We start from the raw sequence: 8,594 nt of genomic DNA on the forward strand, positions 1-8,594 counted from the left end.
CGCCCATGCATTTCCAATGGGAGTGCAGTACCTCAAAAATCCGCTCCAAGCCACCGAACTTGAGGGCCCGACGTTCCCTCAACACTAGCCCAGTGCAATCGACATTTCGTTCTGTGTACATTGTTACACAGAATGACAATACAAGGGAATTATTATTATTATTATTATTATTATGTATTCAGCCACTAGTGGCGGGCACAATACCCCAAACAATGGCCCGGCGCTGGCTGAGTTTATGGCCTCCGAAAGGCCCATACATTCAGACGGGTCCATGTATTTTCAGTTTTCCGTAGCAGGTGTGATTGTTTGTTTAATTAGGTAGTTTGTGTTGGTGACGGTGTTCCTAACTGTGGTGGCTTGTTTGTAGAATGTGGGGCCCTGCGTTTGTGTTATGTTGATTTCTGGTAATTTACTTTTTACTAAGTAGTCTTTCAGGTTTTTGTTTCTTTTAAAGGCTGAGATGATTTTGTAATCTTGGATTATGCTTGTGTTCTGTAGTGTCTGATTTATATTTTGTCCATTCATTCAGACGGGTCCATGTATTTTCAGCGACAGCCGCAGTACCGCCAAAATCCATGCAGCGGCGCTGAGTTTATGGCCTCCGAAAGGCCCATTCATTCAGACGGGTCCATGTATTTTCAGCGACAGCCGCAGTACCGCCAAAATCCATGCAGCGGCGCTGGGTTTATGGAATCCGAAAGGCCCATTCATTCAGACGGGTCCATGTATTTTCAACGACAGCCGCAGTACCGCCAAAATCCATGCAGCGGCGCTGTATTTATGGCCTCCGAAAGGCCCATTCATTCCCAACGGGGCAGCAGTAGCATCGCGCGGCCACGCGGGGGCAGATATTGTGAGGGAATTACATTGTAGTGGACGGAGCGCCCATGCATTTCCAATGGGAGTGCAGTACCTCAAAAATCCGCTCCAAGCCACCGAACTTGAGGGCCCGACGTTCCCTCAACACTAGCCCAGTGCAATCGACATTTCGTTCTGTGTACATTGTTACACAGAATGACAATACAAGGGAATTATTATTATTATTATTATTATTATGTATTCAGCCACTAGTGGCGGGCACAATACCCCAAACACTGGCCCGGCGCTGGCTGAGTTTATGGCCTCCGAAAGGCCCATACATTCAGACGGGTCCATGTATTTTCAGTTTTCCGTAGCAGGTGTGATTGTTTGTTTAATTAGGTAGTTTGTGTTGGTGACGGTGTTCCTAACTGTGGTGGCTTGTTTGTAGAATGTGGGGCCCTGCGTTTGTGTTATGTTGATTTCTGGTAATTTACTTTTTACTAAGTAGTCTTTCAGGTTTTTGTTTCTTTTAAAGGCTGAGATGATTTTGTAATCTTGGATTATGCTTGTGTTCTGTAGTGTCTGATTTATATTTTGTCCATTCATTCAGACGGGTCCATGTATTTTCAGCGACAGCCGCAGTACCGCCAAAATCCATGCAGCGGCGCTGGGTTTATGGAATCCGAAAGGCCCATTCATTCAGACGGGTCCATGTATTTTCAACGACAGCCGCAGTACCGCCAAAATCCATGCAGCGGCGCTGTATTTATGGCCTCCGAAAGGCCCATTCATTCCCAACGGGGCAGCAGTAGCATCGCGCGGCCACGCGGGGGCAGATATTGTGAGGGAATTACATTGTAGTGGACGGAGCGCCCATGCATTTCCAATGGGAGTGCAGTACCTCAAAAATCCGCTCCAAGCCACCGAACTTGAGGGCCCGACGTTCCCTCAACACTAGCCCAGTGCAATCGACATTTCGTTCTGTGTACATTGTTACACAGAATGACAATACAAGGGAATTATTATTATTATTATTATTATTATGTATTCAGCCACTAGTGGCGGGCACAATACCCCAAACACTGGCCCGGCGCTGGCTGAGTTTATGGCCTCCGAAAGGCCCATACATTCAGACGGGTCCATGTATTTTCAGTTTTCCGTAGCAGGTGTGATTGTTTGTTTAATTAGGTAGTTTGTGTTGGTGACGGTGTTCCTAACTGTGGTGGCTTGTTTGTAGAATGTGGGGCCCTGCGTTTGTGTTATGTTGATTTCTGGTAATTTACTTTTTACTAAGTAGTCTTTCAGGTTTTTGTTTCTTTTAAAGGCTGAGATGATTTTGTAATCTTGGATTATGCTTGTGTTCTGTAGTGTCTGATTTATATTTTGTCCATTCATTCAGACGGGTCCATGTATTTTCAGCGACAGCCGCAGTACCGCCAAAATCCATGCAGCGGCGCTGAGTTTATGGCCTCCGAAAGGCCCATTCATTCAGACGGGTCCATGTATTTTCAGCGACAGCCGCAGTACCGCCAAAATCCATGCAGCGGCGCTGGGTTTATGGAATCCGAAAGGCCCATTCATTCAGACGGGTCCATGTATTTTCAACGACAGCCGCAGTACCGCCAAAATCCATGCAGCGGCGCTGTATTTATGGCCTCCGAAAGGCCCATTCATTCCCAACGGGGCAGCAGTAGCATCGCGCGGCCACGCGGGGGCAGATATTGTGAGGGAATTACATTGTAGTGGACGGAGCGCCCATGCATTTCCAATGGGAGTGCAGTACCTCAAAAATCCGCTCCAAGCCACCGAACTTGAGGGCCCGACGTTCCCTCAACACTAGCCCAGTGCAATCGACATTTCGTTCTGTGTACATTGTTACACAGAATGACAATACAAGGGAATTATTATTATTATTATTATTATTATGTATTCAGCCACTAGTGGCGGGCACAATACCCCAAACACTGGCCCGGCGCTGGCTGAGTTTATGGCCTCCGAAAGGCCCATACATTCAGACGGGTCCATGTATTTTCAGTTTTCCGTAGCAGGTGTGATTGTTTGTTTAATTAGGTAGTTTGTGTTGGTGACGGTGTTCCTAACTGTGGTGGCTTGTTTGTAGAATGTGGGGCCCTGCGTTTGTGTTATGTTGATTTCTGGTAATTTACTTTTTACTAAGTAGTCTTTCAGGTTTTTGTTTCTTTTAAAGGCTGAGATGATTTTGTAATCTTGGATTATGCTTGTGTTCTGTAGTGTCTGATTTATATTTTGTCCATTCATTCAGACGGGTCCATGTATTTTCAGCGACAGCCGCAGTACCGCCAAAATCCATGCAGCGGCGCTGAGTTTATGGCCTCCGAAAGGCCCATTCATTCAGACGGGTCCATGTATTTTCAGCGACAGCCGCAGTACCGCCAAAATCCATGCAGCGGCGCTGGGTTTATGGAATCCGAAAGGCCCATTCATTCAGACGGGTCCATGTATTTTCAACGACAGCCGCAGTACCGCCAAAATCCATGCAGCGGCGCTGTATTTATGGCCTCCGAAAGGCCCATTCATTCCCAACGGGGCAGCAGTAGCATCGCGCGGCCACGCGGGGGCAGATATTGTGAGGGAATTACATTGTAGTGGACGGAGCGCCCATGCATTTCCAATGGGAGTGCAGTACCTCAAAAATCCGCTCCAAGCCACCGAACTTGAGGGCCCGACGTTCCCTCAACACTAGCCCAGTGCAATCGACATTTCGTTCTGTGTACATTGTTACACAGAATGACAATACAAGGGAATTATTATTATTATTATTATTATTATGTATTCAGCCACTAGTGGCGGGCACAATACCCCAAACACTGGCCCGGCGCTGGCTGAGTTTATGGCCTCCGAAAGGCCCATACATTCAGACGGGTCCATGTATTTTCAGTTTTCCGTAGCAGGTGTGATTGTTTGTTTAATTAGGTAGTTTGTGTTGGTGACGGTGTTCCTAACTGTGGTGGCTTGTTTGTAGAATGTGGGGCCCTGCGTTTGTGTTATGTTGATTTCTGGTAATTTACTTTTTACTAAGTAGTCTTTCAGGTTTTTGTTTCTTTTAAAGGCTGAGATGATTTTGTAATCTTGGATTATGCTTGTGTTCTGTAGTGTCTGATTTATATTTTGTCCATTCATTCAGACGGGTCCATGTATTTTCAGCGACAGCCGCAGTACCGCCAAAATCCATGCAGCGGCGCTGAGTTTATGGCCTCCGAAAGGCCCATTCATTCAGACGGGTCCATGTATTTTCAGCGACAGCCGCAGTACCGCCAAAATCCATGCAGCGGCGCTGGGTTTATGGAATCCGAAAGGCCCATTCATTCAGACGGGTCCATGTATTTTCAACGACAGCCGCAGTACCGCCAAAATCCATGCAGCGGCGCTGTATTTATGGCCTCCGAAAGGCCCATTCATTCCCAACGGGGCAGCAGTAGCATCGCGCGGCCACGCGGGGGCAGATATTGTGAGGGAATTACATTGTAGTGGACGGAGCGCCCATGTATGGCCAATGCATTTCCAATGGGAGTGCAGTACCTCAAAAATCCGCTAGAGGGCCCCGAACTTGAGGGCCCGGCGTTCCCTCAAGTGCCGATTTTATACCCCCTTCTCCAGCCGACAGCCAGAATTATATTAGGGACTCGCAATTTTGAGAGGTGAGCACCAGGGCTAATCAGCGGCCACCCGTGACCATTGAGTCCGACAGAGCAGAGGCTAGGGGCGGCCTCGCATCTCGCAATTACCGAGGGAAGATGCCGGTTCTCGAAAAATTTCTAAGTTTTTCAAATTTTAAAGTATTGAAGTATTTAGGGCGCTTCCCGCGGCCCTGGCTTTTGCATGTACCCCTCTAAGCTCCGGTTCTCGAAAAATGTCTAAGTTTTTCAAACTTTAAAGTATTGAAGCCGGACTTCCGCGGAGGCTGACAGGGGGCCTCCATCGAAGCACCCTTCACCCCCGGGTGAGCCGGCGTCGGCCCACGGGCCTGCCGGTTCCCCAACTGAGCGATTGGCACACGAGACCCGCCTCGGAGGGCCCACGTCGGCCGGCGCAAGCCGGTGTTCGGGCGTGCGGCTCCTCCGGCTTTGCGGGTCAAGCTCCAGCGCCGAGGATACTAGGCAAACGTTGGGCCCCCCCGAGCCGAGTGGATACCCGCCTCAGAAAGAGCTGGGGCGGTACGTACGGACGGCCTCACTAAGAGGGAACGGAAGCTACTAAAGCACACGTATAACTGTCCGATGTGCGAACGAAAGTGAGGCCGGACGAATCCGATACGAGTTACGAGTGAGGCGGGATCCACGGCTGGCACTCGCGGGGCCCTCTTGCGAAACCATGCCTCGGCGTGAACCTTTTGGCGGCAGAACCAAGACGAACCGAGGTCGAGCTTCCGTCTCGAGCCACACCCAGACGTCCGACCGTCGCGGAGCCCGACGCCACGCGTGCTAGGGCTCCGCGCGAAACATCGTTTCACGACACCCGCTCGTCAGCCCGTCCGAACGTATACGAGTGTCGCGCGGCCCCCCGGGCCCGGCTGTAGCCACAGCCTCGTCCCGGACCAGGGCCGCACCGCCACCAGCAGCGCCCCCCCGGCGGCAGACGCACTCTGGTTGATCCTGCCAGTAGCATATGCTTGTTTTCAAGATTAAGCCATGCATGTCTAAGTACGAATGGCCAGTACAGTGAAACTGCGAACGGCTCATTAAATCAGTTATGGTTCCTTTGATCGCTCCACCGTTACTTGGATAACTGTGGCAAATCCAGAGCTAATACATGCAAACGAGCGCCGACTCGCGGGCGGGGCTCCGGCCTCGCCCCGGGGACGCGTGCATTTATCAGACACAAAAACCCACGCGGTGTCCGGCGGGCGGGGGCTCAGCCGTCGCGCGCGTCCCCCGCGTCCGGCCTCCGCCTCTCCGGGCGGGGGCGTAAGCGGCGCGGGCGGCTCCGCGCGCGCCGGTCCTCGTTCCGCCGGCCCGGCCCCCCCTTTGTGTTGACTCAGGATAACCTCGTGCCGATCGCTCGCCCACCCGAGGCGGCGACGACTCATTCGAATGTCTGCCCTATCAACTTTCGATGGTAGACTCTGCGCCTACCATGGTGACCACGGGTAACGGGGAATCAGGGTTCGATTCCGGAGAGGGAGCATGAGAAACGGCTACCACATCCAAGGAAGGCAGCAGGCGCGCAAATTACCCACTCCCGACACGGGGAGGTAGTGACGAAAAATAACAATACGGGACTCGTTCGAGTCTCCGTAATTGGAATGAGCCGAACACAAACCCATCGGCCAGCATCCATTGGAGGGCAAGTCTGGTGCCAGCAGCCGCGGTAATTCCAGCTCCAATAGCGTATTTTAAAGTTGCTGCAGTTAAAAAGCTCCTAGTTGGACCCCGGGACGCGAGCTGACGGTCCGCCGCGAGGCGTGCATCCGTCTGTCCCAGCCCCTGCCTCTCGGCAAAAGCCCCCGTGATGCCCTTCGCTGGGTGTCACTCGCGGGGCCCGAAGCGTTTACTTTGAGGAAATTAGAGTGTTCAAAGCAGGCCACACGGCCGCCCCTGCATATCGCAGCTGGGAATAATGGAATAGGACTCCGGTTCTATTTTGTGGGTTGTCATGAACTGGGGCCATGATTAAGAGGGACGGCCGGGGGCATTCGTACTGCGCCGCTAGAGGTGAAATTCTTGGACCGGCGCAAGACGGACGAGAGCGAAAGCATTTGCCAAGAATGTTTTCATTAATCAAGAACGAAAGTCGGAGGTTCGAAGACGATCAGATACCGTCCTAGTTCCGACCATAAACGATGCCGACTCGCGATCCGGCGGCGTTATTCCCATGACCCGCCGAGCAGCACCCGGGAAACCGACCAAGTGTCTGGGTTCCGGGGGGAGTATTGTTGCAAAGCTGAAACTTAAAGGAATTGACGGAAGGGCACCACCAGGAGTGGAGCATGCGGCTTAATTTGACTCAACACGGGAAACCTCACCCGGCCCGGACACGGAAAGGATTGACAGATTGAAGGCTCTTTCTCGATACCGTGGGTGGTGGTGCATGGCCGTTCGTAGTTGGTGGAGCGATTTGTCTGGTTAATTCCGATAACGAACGAGACTCAAACATACTAAATAGTACCGCGGCCCCCCGCGCGGTCGGCGGCAGAAAACTTCTTAGAGGGACAAGTGGCTCTCAGCCACACGAGAATGAGCAATAACAGGTCTGTGATGCCCTTAGATGTCCGGGGCTGCACGCGCGCCACACTGAGCGTATAAGCGCGTCGTCTATCCCCGCGCCGGCAGGCGCGGGTAATCCTATGAACCCCGCTCGTGACAGGGCCTGGGGATTGCAATTATTTCCCACCAACGAGGAATTCCCAGTAAGCGCGGGTCATTAGCCTGCGTTGATTAAGTCCCTGCCCTTTGTACACACCGCCCGTCGCTACTACCGATCGGATGGCTTAGTGAGGTCCTCGGATAGTCCCCGCCGGGGCCGGCCCCGGCTCCGGCGGTGTGCCAGAAGACGGTCGAACTTGACTATCTAGAGGAAGTAAAAGTCGTAACAAGGTTTCTGTAGGTGAACCTGCAGAAGGATCATTAACGTACGAGCGGCAGCAGATCCGCCTCGGTACACCCCCGACGAGCCAGACGCCGAGGGCGGCGGGTCGTCGCAGGCGGAGGAAGAGGGTAGACCGGGACGGGACGGGACGGGGGGCGCGGCGCGGGTCACTCCCGGGCCGCGCGTCGGAGCGAGTTCGGCGGGCGCCACGCGGCGCGGCGCGACGCGAGAAAAGGCGGCGGGCGATGTCGCGCTACCTCCGTGCGAGCGGGGTAGCGCGCTCGTCCGACGACCCCAGTAGCGCGGCGCGGCGCGACGACAGGCGACCGCCAGCGACGGGCGAAAGGCGGCGGCCGTGCGCGGGACCCCCGTAACCGGGGAATCCCCCTATGCCGACGACCCTAGCTCGGCGCGGTTCTCGCGCTTCCGGCGCGCGCTTCCGGGGCGGCACTCGCCTCGACGACCTCCCGTCCTTTAAAGGTAACGGTTCGGGCCGGCGCCCCGGCGTCCGTCCGCCCGTCGGTGTCGCGTGTCCGTGCGGCGCGGGGCTGCTCTCGGCGAGGGTCGCCGAGCAAGCGGATCCCCGCACGGATCACAACGGCCGTATGGCGGCGGCGTCGGGACGCCCGCCCGAGACGAAGGTTCAGGGCGACGAAACGGTGCTCCCACCGGCTACCTTTTTCCCCGGCCAAACGCGTCCGTCGGCCGGAGCCCTCGAGGGGCCGCGTAGCGCGCGCGTGGGCCGGCCCCCGGACACCGGAGTCCCTCCCGGGGCTCCGGACACCGGGGGTTCGGTTCCGCGCGGTCCGCCGCGGTCTCCTCTGTCCATCCATAGTCCGGGCAGGCCGCGGCCGGGTCGGGGGCCAGTCCCCCCTCGGTGTCAGCGCGGTCGCGCCGCCCTTGTAAACCAAACCCACTCGCTGACGGGTAGCAACACCCAAAGCGTCGCTTCGCGGCGCGGCGGGGCTTCCAAGTCGGATGGCCTTCCGGGGTCCGGGTAGGAGACGCCGGGGGCCGGCCTCAGCGCCGAGCCCCCGACCTACCCGGCGAGTCCGGTCGCCGAGTCGTGTCAGGCCCGAGCGGGAGACGCCGGGCGCCGGCCTCAGCGCCGAGCGCCCGACCTACCCGGGCCGACGCACGTCTCGGGCGCCGTCGCGGCCCCGAGCGGGAGACGCCGGGCGCCGGCCTCAGCGCCGCGCGCCCGACCCGCTCGGCTCGTCGCGGCGTCG

General features: G+C 55.4%; 1 non-coding gene across 1 annotated transcript; it reads left to right on the forward strand.

Moving 5' to 3' along the window:
• The first annotated feature begins 5,419 nt into the window (after positions 1 to 5,419).
• Positions 5,420 to 7,406, forward strand: LOC148345410 (18S ribosomal RNA). The gene has a single exon (XR_015848602.1). It is a non-coding gene; the product is annotated as an 18S ribosomal RNA (ribosomal RNA).
• The last annotated feature ends 1,188 nt before the right edge of the window (positions 7,407 to 8,594 follow it).

The sequence above is a fragment of the Urocampus carinirostris genome, unplaced genomic scaffold, assembly GCF_059441175.1.
Source record: "Urocampus carinirostris isolate Australia breed hairy pipefish unplaced genomic scaffold, RoL_Ucar_1.0 HiC_scaffold_46, whole genome shotgun sequence".
NCBI classification, from domain to species: Eukaryota; Metazoa; Chordata; class Actinopteri; order Syngnathiformes; family Syngnathidae; genus Urocampus; species Urocampus carinirostris.